The sequence below is a fragment of the Callospermophilus lateralis genome, chromosome 1, assembly GCF_048772815.1.
Source record: "Callospermophilus lateralis isolate mCalLat2 chromosome 1, mCalLat2.hap1, whole genome shotgun sequence".
Lineage (NCBI taxonomy): Eukaryota > Metazoa > Chordata > Mammalia > Rodentia > Sciuridae > Callospermophilus > Callospermophilus lateralis.
In genome coordinates this window covers 192,390,473-192,411,858 of record NC_135305.1, presented here as the reverse complement: position 1 = coordinate 192,411,858, position 21,386 = coordinate 192,390,473, and the positions used below count along the sequence as shown (strand labels likewise).

The 21,386-nt window shown below is 37.4% G+C and overlaps 1 protein-coding gene across 1 annotated transcript in view; it reads right to left on the bottom strand.

Annotated features, from left to right (window-relative positions):
* Window positions 1-21,386, bottom strand: part of Zcwpw2 (zinc finger CW-type and PWWP domain containing 2) — a 140,234-nt gene that overhangs the window by 118,371 nt on the left and 477 nt on the right. The gene's annotated exons all lie outside the window — the stretch shown is intronic.

Here is a 21,386-nt window from a genome sequence, read left to right as displayed (position 1 = left end):
ACCACCATTTGACCCAGCTATCCCTTCTCCTCGGTCTATACCCAAAGGACTTAAAAACAGCATACTACAGGGACACAGCCACATCAATGTTTACAGCAGCACAATTCACAATGGCTAAACTGAGGAACCAACCTAGATGCTCTTCAATAGATGAATGGATTTAAAAATGTGGCATATGTAGGGATCCAACATGGCGGCCGGCGAGGAAGCTGCACTTTCAATATCTCCACATTAACGGGATCAGAAACACCAATTAAAACAGCTACATTCTACCTACTGAGGATCTTCTAGCAAAATTCCGTTGAAAGGAGACCTGCCGAGAATTAGTAAGTTTATTAGACGTGACAGTTTGCCCCAGACAAGTGAAACTTGACCGGCAGCGCGGGCTCAGAGTCCAATCCCGCGGCCACCCGCCGCTTCTGCAAGCGGCAGGCGGCCCAGAGCAGCGCGGCAAAAGGGTCCCCGCCCGGCCAGCAGACAGCTCCCGCCATTCCACTCTTGTTCTGCAAACAGCCACCCCGCCCGCTTGGTTCTTAGCCACGCGGCTGCAGCCACCCGGCTTTACAAGCACCCCCGGCGGCCCTGCTCGGCGAGAAGGGTCCCCGCCCTGCCGGCAGACAGCTCCCGCCATTCCTCTCTTGTTCTGCAAACAGCCACCCCGCCTGCCTGGTTCTTAGCCACGAGGCTGCAGCCGCCCGGCTTTACAAGCGCCCCCGGCGACCCTGCTCGGCGAGAAGGGTCCCTGCCCGGCCGACAGACAGCTTCCGCCATCCCGCCTACCCTGGCGGTCCCGCTCTTGCCCTGCAAACAGCCACCCCGCCCGCCTGGGTCTTAGCCACGCGGCTGCAGCCACCCGGCTTTACAAGCGCCCCCGGCGGCCCTGCTCTGCAAGAAGGGTCCCCGCCCTGCCGGCAGACAGCTCCCGCCATTCCGCTCTTGCTCTGCAAACAGCCACCCCGCCCGCCTGGTTCTTAGCCACGAGGCTGCAGCCGCCCGGCTTTACAAGCGCCCCCAGCGGCCCTGCTCGTCGAGAAGGGTCCCTGCCCGGCCGGCAGACAGCTCCCACCATCCCGGCACTCCTGGCGGCCCGCCCGCTCTGCGAAGGGTCACCCCGCCCGGCTCTTAGCCACGCGGGCGCCATCTGCCTGGCTCTGTGGGCGCCCCCGGCGGCCCAGCGCAGCCAGAAGGGTCCCCGCCTGGCCCGACAGAAGGCACGTGCCCTTCCGGCTCTGCTAACGGCCCTGCCCACCCGGGAAAGGGCTCCCCCCCTTGAGAGGATGGGAAGGAAATCTAACCAAGCCTCTATGAATTAGCGAACTGGGATCTAAAACCAGAGATTGTGTCAGACCAGAGACAAGCCAGTTCCACCTCTCCCTTCGGTCACTCCTGCAAGGAGCCAGGGGCCCGCCATAGCAGAGAGGGGAAGTCACCAAAGATCGGCCAAAGAGATTCCTTCCCAGCGGATTCTAAATTAGCAGGAGCGGCGAGGGAGCCGGCCGGAGCTGGCGGGAACCGCGGCAGCGGCACGGGAACCGGCGGGAGGTGAGGCGGCGCTGACGCAGGAGCCGGCGGGAGCCGCGCGGCGCGGGTCTCCCAGCTACAGCTCCCACCAGTGCTGACAACTGAGGTCTCTTGCACCAGATACGGGGGCGTGGCTACCAGAAGGTAAGCAAATTTGCTGGGGGTTCTCAGCCCCAAGCTCTACAAACTTAGGGCCTGAGGGAGGCAAACAAGGAGAGTGTGCCCAGGCACTAATGAAACAGCTGCTCCACGCGTGTGCAAGGTAGGCGGAACCATGACCACCGACAAAACAGGCCCAGTGGCCCGCCAGATACATCGCCCTGGTCGGGGGAGGGGCAGAGCCGCCACCAGCGCCTTTTAGGTAGACAGATCTGCAACCGACAGACAGAACAGGCCTAGTGGCCAGCGGAGGGGCAAAGCCGCTGCTCACGCCTGCAAGGTAGGCGGACCTGTGACCACCGAAAGAACAGGCCCATCGAAAGTACAGGTACAGCGGCCTCCTGGCGTGGAAGGCACATTGCCTCAATTGGAGGAGGGGCAGAGCCACCGCCAAAGCCTGCGAGGGAGACTTTGCAGCTATACAAGAGCAATATAAATATATAGGGGGAAAAATCAATAACACAACAGTTTCACCAAGCAGAAAGAAACACGATCAGTATGAAAAGACAAGGAAAGAAAGGACCACAAGCAATGCAGGTCAACTCAACTTTAGAAGAGGTAATATCTGCAGCAGATGGAATGTCAGATAAAGAATTCAGGATATACATGCTTCAGATGATCTGGAGTCTCAAGGAAGACATTAGACAGCAAAATCAGACAATGAAAGACCACTTCGACCACTTCGACAATAAATTACATAAACAAATCCAAGAAGCAAAAGATCAATTATACAGAGAGATAGAGGTTATAAAAAACAAACAAACAGAAATCCTGGAAATGCAGGAAACAATAAACCAACTTAAAAACTCAATTGAGAATACTACCAGCAGAGTAGAACACTTAGAAGATAGAACATCAGACAATGAAGACAAAGTATTTCAACTGGAGAAGAACATAGACAGCTCAGCAAAGCTGTTAAGAAACCATGAGCAGAACATTCAAGAAATATGGGATAACATAAAGAGACCCAACTTAAGGGTCATGGGGATACAGGAAGGTATTGAGGTCCAAACCAAAGGAATGAGCAATCTATTCAACGAAATAATACGAGAAAACTTCGCAGACTTGAAGAATGAGACAGAATCCCAAATCCTAGAAGCCTACAGGACGCCGAATGTGCAAAATCATAAGAGATCCACACCTAGACACATTATAATGAAGATGCCCAACATACAGAATAAGGAGAGAATTTTAAAAGCTACAAGAGAAAGGAAGCAGATTACATTTAGGGGTAAACCAATCAGGATAACAGCTGATCTTTCAACACAGACTCTGAAAGCTAGAAGATCCTGGAATAACATATTTCAAACACTGAAAGAAAAGGGGTTCCAACCAAGAATTGTGTATCCCGCGAAATTAAGCTTCAGGATGGAAGATGAAATTAAAACCTTCCATGATAAACAAAAGTTAAAAGAATTTGCAGCTAGAAAACCATCTCTTCAAAACATCCTCGGCAAAATATTACAGGAAGAGGAAATGGAAAATATCAATGAAAACCAACAGCAGGAGGTAGTACAGTAAAGGTGGGGGGGAATAATCAAAGAGGAAAACAAACCATGTTTAATAAAATAAATAAACAAATATGGCTGGAAGAACAACCCATATCTCAATAATAACTCTAAATGTTAATGGCTTAAACTCACCAATTAAGAGACACAGGCTAGCAGAATGGATCACTAAACAAGACCCAACAATATGCTGCCTTCAGGAGACGCATTTGATAGGAAAAGACATACATAGACTGAAGGTGAAAGGTTGGGAAAAATCATATCACTCATATGGACTTCGGAAACAAGCAGGAGTGTCCATACTCATTTCAAATAAAATAGATTTCAAGCCAAAGTTAATCAAAAGGGATGAAGAGGGACACTACATACTTCTCAAGGGAACCATACACCAACAAGACATAACAATCATAAACATATATGCCCCAAACAATGGTGCAGCTATGTTCATCAAACAAACTCTTCTCAAGTTCAAGAGTCTAATAGACCACCATACAATAATCATGGGAGACTTCAACACACCTCTCTCACCACTGGACAGATCTTCCAAACAAAAGTTGAATAAGGAAACTATAGAGCTCAATAACACAATTAATAACCTAGACTTAATTGACATATATAGAATATACCACCCAACATCAAGCAGTTACACTTTTTTCTCAGCAGCACATGGATCCTTCTCAAAAATAGATCATATATTATGTCACAGGGCAACTATTAGACAATATAAAGGAGTAGAGATAATACCATGCATATTATCCGATCATAATGGAATGAAATTGAAAATCAACGATAAAAGAAGTAAGGAAAAATCATGCATCACTTGGAGAATGAACAATAGGTTACTGAATGATCAATGGGTTATAGAAGACATCAAGGAGGAAATTAAAAAATTCTTAGAGATAAATGAAAACACAGACACAACATATCGGAATCTATGGGACACATTGAAAGCAGTTCTAAGAGGAAAATTTATTGCTTGGAGTTCATTCCTTAAAAAAAGAAAAAACCAACAAATAAATGATCTAATACTTCAACTCAAAATCCTAGAAAAAGAAGAGCAAAACAACAGCAAAAGAAGTAGAAGACAAGAAATAATTAAAATCAGAGCTGAAATTAATGAAATCGAAACAAAAGAAACAATTGAAAAAATTGACAAAACTAAAAGTTGGTTCTTTGAAAAAATAAATAAAATCGACAGACCCTTAGCCACGCTAACAAAGAGAAGAAGAGAGAGAACTCAAATTACCAGCATACGGGATGAAAAAGGCAATATCACAACAGACACTTCAGAAATACAGAAGATTATCAGAAATTATTTTGAATCCTTATACTCCAATAAAATAGAAGATAGTGAAGGCATCGATAAATTTCTTAAGTCATATGATTTGCCCAGATTGAGTCAGGAGGATATTGACAACCTAAACAGACCAATATCAATTGAGGAAATAGAAGATACCATCAAAAGACTACCAACTAAGAAAAGCCCAGGACCGGATGGGTATACAGCAGAGTTTTTCAAAACCTTTAAAGAGGAATTAACACCAATACTTTTCAAGCTATTTCAGGAAATAGAAAAAGAGGGAGAACTTCCAAATTCATTCTATGAGGCCAACATCACCCTGATTCCTAAACCAGACAAAGACACTTCAAAGAAAGAAAACTACAGACCAATATCTCTAATGAACCTAGATGCAAAAATCCTCAATAAACTTCTGGCGAACCGGATACAAAAACATATCAAAAAAATTGTGCACCATGATCAGGTAGGATTTATCCCTGGGATGCAAGGTTGGTTCAATATACGGAAATCAATAAATGTTATTCACCACATCAACAGGCTTAAAAATAAGAACCATATGGTCATCTCGATAGATGCGGAAAAAGCATTCGACAAAGTACAGCATCCCTTTATGTTCAAAACTCTAGAAAAACTAGGGATAACAGGAACATACCTCAACATTGTAAAAGCAATCTATGCTAAGCCTCAGGCTAGCATCATTCTGAATGGAGAAAAACTGAAGGCATTCCCTCTAAACTCTGGAACAAGACAGGGATGCCCTCTCTCACCACTTCTGTTCAACATAGTTCTCGAATCACTGGCCAGAGCAATTAGACAGACGAAAGAAATTAAAGGCATAAAAATAGGAAAAGAAGAACTCAAATTATCACTATTTGCAGATGACATGATTCTATACCTAGCAGACCCAAAAGGGTCTACAAAGAAACTATTAGAGCTAATAAATGAATTCAGCAAAGTGGCAGGCTATAAAATCAACATGCATAAATCAAAGGCATTCCTGTATATCAGCAACAAATCCTCTGAAATGGTAATGAGGACAACCACCCCATTCACAATATCCTCAAAGAAAATAAAATACTTGGGAATCAACCTAACAAAAGAGGTGAAAGACTTATACAATGAAAACTACAGAACCCTAAAGAGAGAAATAGAAGAAGATCTTAGAAGATGGAAAAATATACCCTGTTCATGGATAGGTAGAAGTAACATCATCAAAATGGCGATATTACCAAAAGTTCTCTATAGGTTTAATGCAATGCCAATCAAAATCCCAACGGCATTTCTTGTAGAAATAGAGAAAGCAATCATGAAATTCATATGGAAAAATAAAAGACCCAGAATAGCAAAAACAATTCTAAGCAGGAAATGTGAATCAGGCGGTATAGCTATACCAGACTTCAAACTATACTACAGAGCAATAGTAACAAAAACAGCATGGTACTGGTACCAAAACAGGCAGGTGGACCAATGGTACAGAATAGAGGACACAGAAACCAATCCACAAAACTACAACTATCTTATATTTGATAAAGGGGCTATAAGCATGAAATGGAAGAAGGATAGCATCTTCAACAAATGGTGTTGGGAAAACTGGAAATCCATATGCAACAAAATGAAACTGAATCCCTTTCTCTCGCCATGCACAAAAGTTAACTCAAAGTGGATCAAGGAACTTGATATCAAATCAGAGACATGGCGTCTGATAGAAGAAAAAGTTGGCTATGATCTACATACTGTGGGGTCGGGCTCCAAATTCCTCAATAGGACACCCATAGCACAACAGTTAATAACTAGAATCAACAAATGGGACTTACTCAAACTAAAAAGTTTTTTCTCAGCAAAAGAAACAATAAGAGAGGTAAATAGGGAGCCTACGTCCTGGGAACAAATCTTTACTCCTCACACTTCAGACAGAGCCCTAATATCCAGAATATACAAAGAACTAAAAAAATTAGACAATGAGATAACGAATAACCCAATCAACAAATGGGCCAAGGACCTGAACAGAAATTTCTCAGAGGAGGACATACAATCAATCAACAAGTATATGAAAAAATGCTCACCATCTCTAGCAGTCAGAGAAATGCAAATCAAAACCACCCTAAGATACCATCTCACTCCAGTAAGATTGGCAGCCATTAGGAAGTCAAACAGCAACAAGTGCTGGCGAGGATGTGGGGAAAAGGGTACTCTTGTACATTGCTGGTGGGACTGCAAATTGGTGCGGCCAATTTGGAAAGCAGTATGGAGATTTCTTGGAAAGCTCGGAATGGAACCACCATTTGATCCAGCTATTCCACTACTCGGTCTATTCCCTAAAGACCTAAAAAGAGCACACTATAGGGACACTGCTACATCCATGTTCATAGCAGCACAATTCACAATAGCAAGACTGTGGAACCAACCTAGATGCCCTTCAATAGACGAATGGATAAAAAAAATGTGGCATTTATACACAATGGAGTATTACTCTGCATTAATAAATGACAAAATCATAGAATTTGGAGGGAAATGGATGGCATTAGAGCAGATTATGCTAAGTGAAGCTAGCCAATCCCTTAAAAACAAATGCCAAATGTCTTCTTTGATATAAGGAGAGTAACTAAGAACAGAGTAGGGAAGAAGAGCATGAGAAGAAGATTAACATTAAACAGGGATGAGAGGTGGGAGGGAAAGGGAGAGAGAAGGGAAATTGCATGTAAATGGAAGGAGACCCTCAGGGGTATACAAAATTACATACAAGAGGAAGTGAGGGGAAAGGAGGGAAAATATAAGGGGGAGAAATGAATTACAGTAGAGGGGGTAGAGAGAGAAGAGGGGAGGGAAGGGGGGAGGGGGGATAGTAGAGGATAGGAAAGGCAGCAGAATACAACAGACTCCAGAATGGCAATATGTAAATCAATGGTTGTGCAACTGAAGTGATTCTGCAATCTGTATATGGGGTAAAAATGGGAGTTCATATCCCACTTGAATCAAAGTGTGAAATATGATATATCAAGAACTATGTAATGTTTTGAACAACCTACAATAAAAATTAATTAAAAAAAAATAAAAAAATAAAAATGTGGCATATATACACAATGGAATATTATTCAGCAATAAAAGAGAATAAAATCACGGCATTTGCAGGTAAATGGATGGAGTTAGAGAAGATAATGCTAAGTGAAGTTAGCCAATCCCCAAAAACCAAATGCCAAATGTTTTCTTTGATATAAGGAGGCTGATTCATAGTGGGATGGGGAGAGGGAGCATGGGAGGAATACATGAACTCTAGATAGGGCAGAGGGATTGGAGGTGAAGGGAGGGGGCACGGGGTTATTAATGATGGTAGAATGTGATGATCATTAGTATCCAAAGTACAGGTATGAAGACACGAATTGGTGTGAATATACTTTGTATACAACCAGAGATATGAAAAAAATGTGCTTTATATGTGTAATAAGAATTGTAATGCATTCCGCTGTCATATATAAAAAACTAACGTGTTAGTCAAATTATATTGATTTTGTATATTCAAATAAGCATATATGAACAAAAGCAATATTCTAAATGTTTATGAATGCAACTAAATGGTATCAGCTCAAATTCACTTTGTTGCAAGTATCAGATATTCCAAACAAACAGTCTTAAGCCCCCCAAAAGGATTTTAAATTAAAATTTAAAAAATAGCCTTTGGGAACATGTATTAAAAATAGGTGGTTATGCTGACTTAAGGCATAGCTAAATTTAAGAACAAATTATTTCAAATGAATTTGTTTTCACTTAGTTTCTCTAGGCTGCCTTGGGTTCAGTCTTGGTTTTATATAAAGATGGTGGTAACAAGTAAAAGCCTACTATGTAAAAGCTAGTATCTCTTTTCCATATCTTATGTTATCTTCTGGCTCCAAGTTGGCTTTCTATAATCCAATAACAATGTAGTCAATGAGTAGTGAGAATTTTGGAGCACAGGTCAATTACCCATACTTGGAAAAAGGGGTAATGATAGCTCATTAGTGGAAGTGGTTTTCCAGAGGAAAAATAGAATGATAACCAAAGAGTATATGTGTCCATAATATTTGAAAATATATTTGAAAAGGGGAACATTTTGTCCTATTTAAAGGACAAATATGAGATCAGGGTGATAGGACTAAGGAAAGATTTCCTACCTTAATGATTTCCTATTTACAGACAATCAGGAAAAGAAATCAGAAACTTCAATTGGGGGTGGGGGGAAGCCAAGACTTGAACAGGTACTTAGCAAAAGAGGAGATATGAATGACAAATAAATATGAAAAGGTTCTCAAACTTAAGGAAATATAAAGTAATGCTACAAAGATAGCAATATACACTCACCAGCTAAACAAATATTAAAGGTTGACAAAGCCTAGTGCTGACAAGGATTAAAAAAACTTGAATTTCACATACAGCATGTTGAACAGCCAATTACTAAAATATTTGATAAAATTGCTTTTCATGGGCTGGGGTCACAGCATAATGATAGAGCTCTTGCCTATCAAGTGTGAGACACTGGGTTTGATTCTTAGCATTGCATATAAATAAACAAAGGTACAACTAAAAAATATTTTTTTAAATTGAAATAGCAATGAAAATAATATAACTTGGATGATTCTCAGAAACATTATATTGAGGGAAAGCAGCCAGATATAAAATACAAAGTGATGAGTTATATGAAGCTTTAAATAACTTTTATATATGGTATATGTAAAGATTTTCCATTTATATAGTTTTAAAACATGAGAAACATGTTTTGGATGCAAAAACTCGTGACAGCAGTGAGTTATGGATAAAAAAGAATATAGAAATTGAGAGGGGGCATGAGGTAGTTTCTGTGGGGCTGGCAATGTTCTTCTAGGGTGCTGGAAACTGTGACAGGTAATGAGTGAGGTAAAGAGCTTTCCTTGCCTCACTTTTGTACTTTTTTATATATACAAAATGGTGTAGTTCAACAAAACACATATTTAAAAATAGTTCACCTTATTGTATAGAGGATAGATTTAAGGCAAGAGATTATGTTTTAAATGGAAATAGGGTTCTGAAAAAAAGTGGACTGATTCTGTATATGTTTTAGAGGTAGAATAGGCAGAATTCTCTGATGTATTATTGCATATAGAGAAAAAAGAAAAGAGAGGCATCAAGATAAGTTTAACTACTAAATTTCAAGTCCAAATATTCATGTCAAAGATGGGGGCATATACGTTCACAGAAAGATGGAGTGGATAATTGTGTTAGATGATACTTAGGATTTCAGTAATAAGGACAGAGAAGGTTGGAAATGGCATTAGAATTCAACAAGGAAAATATGGATGATCTGACAAGAGCAATGCCAGGTTTATTCTGGGGATGGAATCCTGAATGGAACATGCTATAAAGAGTAATTATAAGGCAAGAAATGGGAAAAAACAGTTTTAGATAAATCTGTGAGTAGTTGTTTTTCTTTATTTCTGTGAATGGGGAGAAAATGCAAATAAAAGAGCAAGTTGAAAAAGTGTGCAGTCAGAACAACTTATTTATTTATGTTGGATGGTAGAGAAGAGCCCAGTAATAAAGAATTAAAAAAAAAAAAACCTGACTTAATAATTACAGCCCACAATTGTTGCATTGCATTTTCCTTCCCTTTGTCTTCCAAAACAGAAAGTTATTTTCTAAAAAACCTTTTTACTTATTACTTGAAGAACAAATGGTCAAATTTTTCTATTTTTTTAAGTTTTGCTACAGAAAAAATCCACTTATGACAAAGTTCATAGCTTAATAACCACTGTATCCCAGGTATCTAGAAAAGTCCTTGCCAGAAAAAGCACTGAATGAATATTTATAAGGCATGAAATAATAGAAAAATATATATATAATTTAGTGTTATACTGGTCTAGGCAGTGTTGATGTTCAAAATATTTAAAATCAGTGAGGCTGTGCATATCAACTGAATATCTTCCCCAGGTCTGGGTTTAAATTCTTGCTTCATTCACTGTGAGACTTTTAAAATGAAGGGAAGTCAGTTAAATTATCAAAAAATCATCTTATCATCTAAACATGCTGATGGTAATAATTCATAGGATTGTATTAATGATGAAACAATATATGAAAAACCCCCATTTCAGTGCCGGCACATTGAAGATATTAAATAATGTTTGGGTTTTTTTTTCTAGAATGCTTTTAAATTAGTTATATTTGTAGTTAGATAAAAAAAAAATTAAACATGTAAAAACCAGTACAGAATGAGAATACTTTAATTATCTTCTTTCATGATTTTTCTCAGGTGCTCAGCTTAACAAATTATTTATTTTGCTTCTAATCTTTAAAATGCATTTACCCTAGAGAGCCTACATCCTGGGAACAAATTTTTACCCCTCACACTTCAGATAGAGCCCTAATATCCAGAATATACAAAGAACTCAAAAAATTAAACAATAAGATAACAAATAACCCAATCAACAAATGGGCCAAGGACCTGAACAGGCAATTCACAGAGGAGGACATACAATCAATCAACAAGTACATGAAAAAATGCTCACCATCTCTAGCAGTCAGAGAAATGCAAATTAAAACCACCCTAAGATACCATCTCACTCCAGTAAGAGTGGCAGCCATTATGAAGTCAAACAACAATAAGTTTTGGCAAGGATGTGGGGAAAAGGGTACACTTGTACACTACTGGTGGGACTGCAAATTGGTAAGGCCAATATGAAAAGCAGTATGGAGATACCTGGGAAAGCTGGGAATGGATCCACCATTTGACCCAGCTATCGCCCTCCTCGGACTATTCCCTGAGGATCTTAAAAGAGCGTACTATAGGGATACTGCCACATCAATGATCATAGCGGCACAATTCACAATAGCTAGACTGTGGGAAAAGCCTAGATGCCCTTCAATAGATGAATGGATAAAAAAAAAAATGTGGCATCTATACACAATGGAGTACTATGCAGCACTAAAAAATCATAAAATCATAAAATTTGCAGGGAAATGGATGGCATTAGAGCAGATTATGCTAAGCGAAGCTAGCCAATTCTTAAAAAACAAATGCCAAATGTCTTCTTTGATATAAAGAGAGCAACTAAGAACAGAACAGGGAGGAAGAGCATGAGGAAAAGATTAACATTAAACAAAGACGATTGGGGGGAGAGAAAGGGAGAGAGAAGGGAAAACATATGGAAATGGTAGGAGACCCTCAATGTTACACAAAATTACATAGAAGAGGTTGTGAGGGGAAAGGGGGGGAAACAAGGGAGAGAATTGAACAACAGCACATGAGGTAGAGAGGGAAGATGGGAGGGGAGGGGAGGGGGGATAGTAGGGGATAGAAAAGGTAGCAGAATACAACAGTCACTAATATGCCATTATGTAAAAAGGTGAGGGTGTAACCGATGTGATTCTGCAATATGTATTTGGGGTAAAAATGGGAGTTCAAAACCCAATTGAGTCAAATGTATGAAAGATGATATATCATGAGCTTTGTAATGTTTTGAACAACCAATAAAAATTAAAAAAAAAAAATAAAAAAAAATAAATGGAGACACTGGCACAGAAAAAAAATAAATAAATAAAATGCATTTACCCTTAATCTTCTCTATGATGTAAATTTAACAGTCACTGTTCATTCATTTACCTAATTAACAAATTTGTGCATATATGCTAACCTTAGATTATACTTAATGATTCAACAAATATTTATTAAGAGTCTATGAATATCTGTGCAAAACTGTAATTTATCTTTATAATTCTGGGAATAGTTTATGCAGATACTGGGGATACTTCTAGCACAGTTTCAAGATGCATAAAAAAAATACTTTTTCTTTTCTTGTTTAATAATAAAGATAACGGATGGATTTCATCCAAGTCAGAAATCAAAGTAGACTGAAAGAGAAAACTTAATGGCATACTAAAGGCTGTTATCTTTGCAACAACTATATTACGCTACTTTAAATTATTTTAAGGGTAAAATAAGTAATAAAGTAAAATAACAATAATTTTCTGTATTGTGTTAAATATCAACTTCAAATCTTATTAATGAATTTATATGCTTTTGGAATATAAATACATACTAAAATATATATATATATATATATATTTTAAAGGAGTATGAATTTCAAACCACTTACTTTCCCTTTCATGTACCCATTCTCAATTGACTTTTATCTAAGCTGCATTGTCATAAAATCACACGGTTGATATGGTTAAAGGTAAAATTTAATTCCATTAATGTTATGGAAGAATAGTCTTTTAAGTCAACCACTTTCTTCAAGCTGCAAGACACAAAAACAAAGTCTCAATCTAATCTAATTAGAAAATTTCAACTTGTCATTCAAAATGATTTATATTGTCATTTATTTTTTTCTTATTTTAGAAATAAATATCATAACCCTAACAACTAATTCGAGTGATGACTCTTTTATGCTCGATTCTAATAAGTATAAAAATGATTGTTTCAAGGATCACTACACAAATAAAAAATGACTGAAGAGTTTTAAAATGAGAATGTGAAGATGAAAGTACTTTAAAATTGCATAATGCAAAACTGAATGCATACTTCCTCAGTATATCACATTTCAATTTGTAAACATGACAAGCTGAAAATAATAATAATTCAGAATTCTTCCCTGGAAAGAGACAAACTAAAGTCTCTAAGCCAATCACAAATAAAGCATACACAGACACACAGACACACACAGACACACACACACACACACACACAACACAAAGCAAAAAAGATAAATCATCTAGTGATGCCAAGCTGGAAAAATGGCATTATTTTCCCTTTGAACTTCATTAACTATTTACATAATTGATAGGTACATAAAAAATATAATTTCAGCCTGAAAATTAAACCATACCTATGCTTAGAATAGACATTTAATGACAATATAAAAATATCATATTATAAAAGAAAGCGAATAGTCTAGTTCTATTCATTCCTTTCCATTTAAATTACAATTAAAACATAAAAGAAAAATATACAGACTATATAGGACAAAAAGTAGGTTAAGAAATCATCATTGAACAAAGAATTTCAAATACATTCTGAAAGAAACTGGGGGTAGATGTCTGGCCAAATGAAATGGTGCCCAGAAAGCTTCAATACAGAATATACTGTAGAGAACTCCACAACAAAAATGGAAAACAATCTTCCTTGAAAAGCATGTGAGGCTCTATAAGGTTTTGAAAAGAAGGTTCTTTAAAAAGAGAGAAAAAATTGAAGAAGTAGAATGCATTTCATTATATCAATAAAAATCAGGAAGAAAGTGAAACATCATACAATATGATAAAGAAGAAATGTTTATTAAGCAAGAAAAAAAAATTGAAGACAAAACTTCAGGCAAGAAAAAAAGGATGAACATCAAATTCATCATCTGAATATGGACTAAAATGTGACATGATTTTGAGGAGTTATTGGTGTACGTGATCTTGATACAAGAATTGTTTTTGAGTCAGAGTTTACAAGATTAGATTTTTAAGAAAAATAGTTATCAAAGCAGACCAGTTGGCTTTGTAAGGAACAATACATTTGTGCATCAATGTAAGCTTAACAAAAAAGCCCTCAGATACACAGAAAAAAATGTAAATATAAAGATTAAGCTATAATTTCACCATTCATAGTATAGATTGAATATTGCCCAAAGTTGATAAATTAAAAAGCAGAGCGGGCAGGGTGGTATATGTCTGTAATCCCAGAGGCTTCAGGAGGCTGAGGCAGGAGGATCTCAAATTCAAAGCCACAGCCTCAGCAAAAGCGAGGCACTAAACAACTCAGTGAGACCCTGTCTCTAAACAAAATACAAAATAGGGTTAGGTTTGTGGCTCTGTGGCCACAAACAAGTAGAGCATAAGGTCATGCATTCAGGTAACTATATGCAAAACTACAATGCCAGTTTTAAAAAAAAATGGTTGCTTTTAAGGCCTAATGTATGCCACAGGGTAAGGAATTGTTGACTTTTAATTAGACTTCCTTTTTTTAAAAAAGGCAATTGAATCATAGCATGTGCAAATTATTACAATACAAAGAAAGTCCAAATTTTAAAATATTTTTAAAAGAAGTTACAGAAAAGATTATAAAGAATGTACAGACGTTAGAAGAATATACTTCAAAATGTAATAGTGTTGTATATATTGTGGTTTTGTCAATAATTTTTTTTATTTTTTGATGTTAAAGAATTTTGAGTACTAAGCAAGCACTGTATGACTGAGCTACACCCCCAGTCCAAAAATTTATTATTAAGGCCTTCATCATATCTTGAGTTAAGTGGACTATGAACGTTTCATGATTTGCTTATTTTCCTTTTCTAACAAAACTGGATGTGAAAATTGGTGATGAAAACTTCTAAAAACTCCTGTTTTATAAAGAAATTATTTTGTTTTAGTGTCCAAGAAGCTACTGTAGACTACAATTCACTAATACTTGGTTCCGTGTTTAAAAAGTTAGTTTAAAGCAGGTTTAAAACTGGATAGTTTGAATAATTTTAAGAAGGTCTGAGACTTAGAGGCTATCTTGAGTTTTTTGTTACTTTGCCCTAGGTTCATTACCACAAGTGAATACCTACATGGTAAGAGTATGCAAAAGGTTGTTAGAAATGTGGCCTCCTGATTGGTTGATTTCCATTTTAAAAGTACACTCCTAGGCCAGTTATTTTCTATCTCTAAATATTGGGCTATTATTTGGGAGGGGCGATGATTCTAGGCTTAGCAAAGCATCAGAATTAAAAGCATCAGAACATAAGAAATTAGAAGTAGAACTAATAAGTTCACTCAAGGTATAGAACAATGACTAAGAATAAGACTAAGCCTGGTACTATTATAAGAAAAAAAAAAAAGCTAGAGCAATTTATCTTGGTCTCTAGAAAATTCTTCGATAAAATACTTGCCTCAGTCTCTTGCTCACTTTTCTATCTGGTTGTCTTTATGCTTTTAATATTCTAAACTGTTGAGAGCCACAGCCGAAGGGGCCCCAGCAAACTTCCAACTGCCAGCAAACTTCCAACTGCCAGCTGATGATTGGCTCACAGCGGCCCCAGCAAACTTCTAGCTGCCAACTGACTGGCTCCCCTGTGGTGATGCTCATTGGGTTGTTTCCCTGCCCTTTCAGACCACAGAGCTGCTCATTGGGGGACTTTTTTTGGCTCTGCCCACGTGACCCAGCTAATGGGCCTCAAGAGCAGGAGGAGGTGGGGAGGTTGAGAGGCTTGTGGGAACCCCATGGTGGCAGTTGGGCTCTGAGGGTTTTTCCTGAGGAGCTGTGTGGTGTGGTGTGTGTGTTCTAAAAATAAAGTTCGTTTCTTTTGACAAGTGGCTCCTGAATTGTGCCCAGCCAGACTGCAGCATTTGGTGGCCCGTACGGGGAGAACCCTCGACCTTGGCATCATCAGCTGCGGCACTAAACTTTATATATCCTGGTTATTAGGTATTTGTTTTTGCTGTTTCCACTTGTTCCCAGTAACTTTTCCCATTTTGTGGATTCTGTTTCACTATTTTTATTACTATTTGATGCCTTTTTAAAAAAATAAATAACATGAAATCTACCCTCTTAAAATTTTTAAATATTATAGTTATATGTACATCATTAAACAGTAAATCTCTAGAACTTTTTCATCTTCACTTTTATCATCTTTTATGACTACTGAAATTATATCTTCTGAACAGAAACTCTATTTTCGACAACCCCAATTCAGGCAGCCACCATTCTGCTTTCTATTACTGAGATTGACTACTTACATATGGTATGTAAGTGAAATAATGCTGTATTCGTCTTTCAGTATCTGGCTTATATTATGTAGCCTGGTATTCTTTAGTTTCATCTATGTTGTTGCATGATATGGTTTCATCATTTTTAAGACTGATAATATTCTATTGTTCATATACACCACATTTTATATATACATTCATCTGATGATACCAATTTGTCCACCTTCTTGCCAACATAAATTACTTTTAAGATTTTTTTTGAAAATGGCCATCCTGATGAGGTATGCGGTGATCTCTGAGCTTCTCAATTCCATTTCCCTGATAATTACTGATGCTACGCTTATTTTCATAGAATTATTGACCATTTCAATGGCTTATTTAGAGAAATGTAAACTCAAGTCCCTTGCCCATTTTTTAATCAGGTTAGTTGGTGTTTTGATATTGAGTTGTATGAATTCCTTATATATTTTGTATGTTAACTTCTTATCAGATGCATGTTTTGCATATATTTCCTTCTATTCTATGGGTTTCCTTTTCACTGGGATTGTTTCCTTTGCTAGATGGATACATTTTAGTTAGAAAACAATCATACTTGTTCATTTTGGCTTTTTTGGTGTTTTGGGGGGGGGGGTGAAGGGGGTTGGCCTGTACACTGGGAGTTATATCCAAGAAATCTTTGCCAAGAACAATGTTACAAAGCCTTTTCTCTAGTTTTAGTTTCTGAGTTTTAGTTTTTCATATTATATTTAACATAGGTTAAGCTGTTAAGCTATTTTGATTTGATTTCTGTTTATAATGCTCCAATTTCCTTCTTTTGCGTGTGAATATTGAATTTTCTGTTGCTGTTTTCCTGTTGTTTATTCCCATATTTCATCTCTCTATTCTTCATATCAAACTTCTGAAGGACCATTACTTTTTCTTCACCAACATGTTTCTGCCTGGAAATAACTGCATTTAGATATTGTGCATACAATTATGATATTCATATTTTATTTTGGGAAAAATATTTCAGAAACTAATTCCTGTTAACTAAAAAAGTATTTCAAGTCAAAAAGTTATCAATGAAGCACAGATTATAAGTCCTGTACAAGACTAGGTGCTAGAGGTAAGTATACAGATAACTTTTGTAAATGGAAAAAAATTCCATAATAATTCTGCCAACATCCATCTTTTTGTAAAGTACATAAAATCTCTTTTAACATTTAAGAACTTATTATCCCTTTTCTGTTTGAATTTATTTCATCTCAGTTCCCACATAAGCTTATACCAATGTAATATATTTTAGTATTTAAAAATACTTTGATCACCCTATCATATTTCCTTACCAAAAAAAGCCAATTTTCAAATTTCCAAGAACATAGGTTCTCAAAATTCTCTTTAGTATTGTAATTCGATTACTGAACACTATAGATCAAATAGCAAACATATCACAAATTATAATCTTTATAAATATCAAAAGTAAACTTTTACTATAAATACATATCATAGCAAACTAGATTATGATCCTTCTGCCCCTCATCCCCTCCATTAAGTCACATACCCCAAAGTGAATATTACATATTGCTAGAAAGACACATGGTTCAGGCTAATCCATTTTATATTCTTCCATTTCAAACATTTGGGAGTGTAAAGGTTTCTGGTTATAGCATTTGTCATTTTTTAAACTCCTATATTATATAGCCAAAATTTAATGGGGTGTGCCATTAAAAATTAGTTTTAATAATGAGCTGATAGCTCAATTTGGTCCCTCTGACATATTTCTGAAAGAAACTAGTTTCGCAAAGGAATCAACTACCCAGTCATTAAGACTTATTCCCTCTGGCTGGCAGCAGTAGAATCAAAGGCAGCAGCAATAGTGGTAGCCATGCAGACAGCATTTTCCAGTAAATGGTTGGAGAATATCATACTAAGTGAAATAAGCCAATCCCACAAAATCAAAGGCCAAATGTTTTCTCTAATATGCAGATGCTAATTCACAATAAAATGGGGGGTGGGGAGGGAGACTAGGGAATAACAGAATTACCTTAGATTAGGTAGAGGGAAGTGATGGGGGGATATGGGTTTAGGAAAGATAGTAGAATGAAACAGACCTTATAACTGTATGTAAAAATGTGACTACCTAACCAATTCTGGAACATGTAAACTCAGAAAAATGAGAAATTATAGCCCATCTATGGACATCAAAGTGCACAAAAACATTCTACGTCATGTATAACAATTAAAAGAAATAAAAAAGGTTAAAAAGTTATTCCCTCTCTATACAACACTATCAAGATTTAGATCAGATGAAAGGCATTGCTTTATTGGTATAATGAGAGGAAGCAGAAAGGTGTCTAGCACACTCTGGGGCAGATGAATCTCAGAGACAAAAACATGGAAGTTAACAACTTAGAATTAATGCTGTTAAACTCTCCCCATTAACCTCCTGGAAAGCCTTCTTGTACCCTAAGGTTACATGAAGGTTAAGGGTAAGATATGTGTGTTGCCCAATTTGAAGGTTGCTGCTTTAAGATACATACACATTTGTATACACACAATATGACAGTTAGGAACTTTAAGTTTACAACCTTTTCTTTCTCTCTCCCTCTCTGTGTACATGTGTCCACACACACCGTGTGAGGGGGTGGGCCGGAGGAGCTGGAAGGAAAGACAGAAGATACCAAGTATGCCCAGACACCACATTTTTCATTTTTGGTAGTATTCTTTAATATTCTCTTTACCTTGGCCACTAAAATTCTATCTTAACCTGAATAAATGACACATGGGGAAGAGAGAAGAATGCTTTTAAAATAACATCAATAAAATTACGTTGAAGCTGGTATTAATATGAAGATAAACATTGCTATCACAAGTTAGCAGTTCTGATAGTTTAAATCTGTTCCACTGACATTGAAGAACCAGTATCTACCATAGAGCACAGTACTCAGAAAAATAATGACCCCCTAGAGTGGTATGATTTTAATTTAATTGAATTAATATGCAATTTAAACCACTAAGGAGAAATTCACTTCAGATTTTTTTCCTCAAAAAAATGGCATTCTTACTGGTTCCTATTACAGTATTCTTCATACCTTATAGACACAACATTCATAATTTTTTAAAAAAAGCTTTTTACATTATTTTTACATATTGCCCAATTAACAATAAAATCTAAAGTAACTCTAAAAAATTACTACATTGCCTAAAAATAAGAAAAGCAGGCTGAGCCATAGTCAGAAATTGTGACAGGGCCCATATTCTTTATTGATATTACTGTGAAATCCAAACCTACTCCAGTGAAAAAAGGTACCAAGATAGTCAATATCATACCCCACACATCTGAACTTTGGTGAGGAGGTGGGGGAAGGTGGGAAAAGGTAGAAGAGGCAACCTTCTACAACAAATATATTTTTTAAAGCAATCAATTGTTTTGAAATTTTTAGATTACACTTGTATCTAGAGGAAATGTAATGATGATGTAAAATACAAAAAACTGTCCAAAATCTAGTCAGAGAGAGAATTTGTTGGAGGATGCAGTTAACAACTCCCTCTTGGGGAAAAAATGAGCATTCCTTAGAAACAATGCCTAAGCAATTAAAAAAAAAAAAAATCAATGGAATTAAGCCTTACCCTGGAAAACCAGCCACTCACCTAACCAGTTGGCTATCAGTTAAGAAACTGCTGACATGCAAATTCTTTTCTATCTGGTATCTAGTTTAACAATGATGATTTAACCACTCTGTTTTCCTATGAAATGCTCCTATGAAAACTATCTTTTAATCAACTTATTGGAGGATTTTTTTCTTTGCAGTAAGATTGTAATACAAATACATGATTATAAGTGAACTGTGAAACAAGTTTTTTTCTAATGATTTATTTTATTCACCAAAGTTAATTAAAGCAGAAGATTAGGAGTTGCGGAAGGTGACCACTTCTGGCTAAAAGCAATAAAGATCTGGATTACATTTTGTCATAACCTAGCAGCAGCACAATGCCCTCACAGGAAAAATGAACAAGTTTTAACTTGACAAATAGTAAACACAAACATGCACTGCAATCAAGAAAATAATTTTGTTAACAAAGTCCAGCTTTTAAATAGTTACATTCAGGAGGTGTATATTTAAAAAAAAAAAAAAATAGACCCTCTCACCAGAATTTAAAATATTGAGCTGTGTCACTTCTCTTTACTTACCGTGAGGGGGGGGAAAATAATTTCCTTGCTTTTTCAACAACTAATTTTTCTAAATCATGTTTAAAAATAGAAAACATTTCTACATCTTCAAATTAAAAGTTAGATTATCGCTTTATTTGATGACTTCGGGTGTCTCAACTGCTTTTGTTAACATTTATCAAAACTCTACTGGCCAAAACAAAGTGTTTGATGGTTTGCTTTTTAGTTAAAAAAAAAAAAATCAGAAAGCACATCATAGAAACAATCAAAATACGCTGAGGACCGATTCTTGCTTAAAAACACTGCTCTCTTCCACTTTCCATTCCAAGATACTGAGGTGAATGGGCCTCCTTCCACATTACATTAATATAGATTCTAAAATATTTTCTCGACCACCATGTAACAAAGTTGTGGCCTTTGTTGGCAACATCTGTGACTTTTCAATTAAAATTTAAAAAGACAGGCTTAACAACTATGAAAACGTATCTTCAAATAAATTCTCCTGTTGAACCCATTCTCTTGAGCTTACAGTTGGGCTAATTTACTACATGATGCAGAAAGACCTTCTACCAGAACAGTGACGACAGGTGAGAGACTCCAGTTGACAAAACACTACTTGAGAGGGTGGCCAGGGGCGTCTGTGATACTAATTGGCGGTTACCGAGGATAAATTTCCTATAATTACTGTTCATTCGTTTGCCTGCTCAGCCTGAAATGATCTAGAGCTTCGGGGGTTCGTTTTGAGAACCCCATAGACTGTCGCACCTCAGCTCAAGACTGTCTTCTCTGCTGAAAGAACCCAGGGCGTTGACAGCTCTAGGGGAGCGGCCGAGATCTTTGCGCTCTCTATCCCACCTGCCGAGCAGTGTGCTGGAACCCGAGTTCTTTAGTGAATTAACTGTTGTGACCCTGAGGTATTCGCCCATTAAGTGCTTCCAACGGTCGCCGGAGAGTCCGCAACGCGCCCAGAAAAGCAGGCCGCAGGGATTAAAACGGCGCCCTCCCAGTTAACCCAGCAAGCGTCCCGGGTCCCGGCCACACAGCGGCGACAGCGGCAACCCCTAAGGCGTTATTAGGC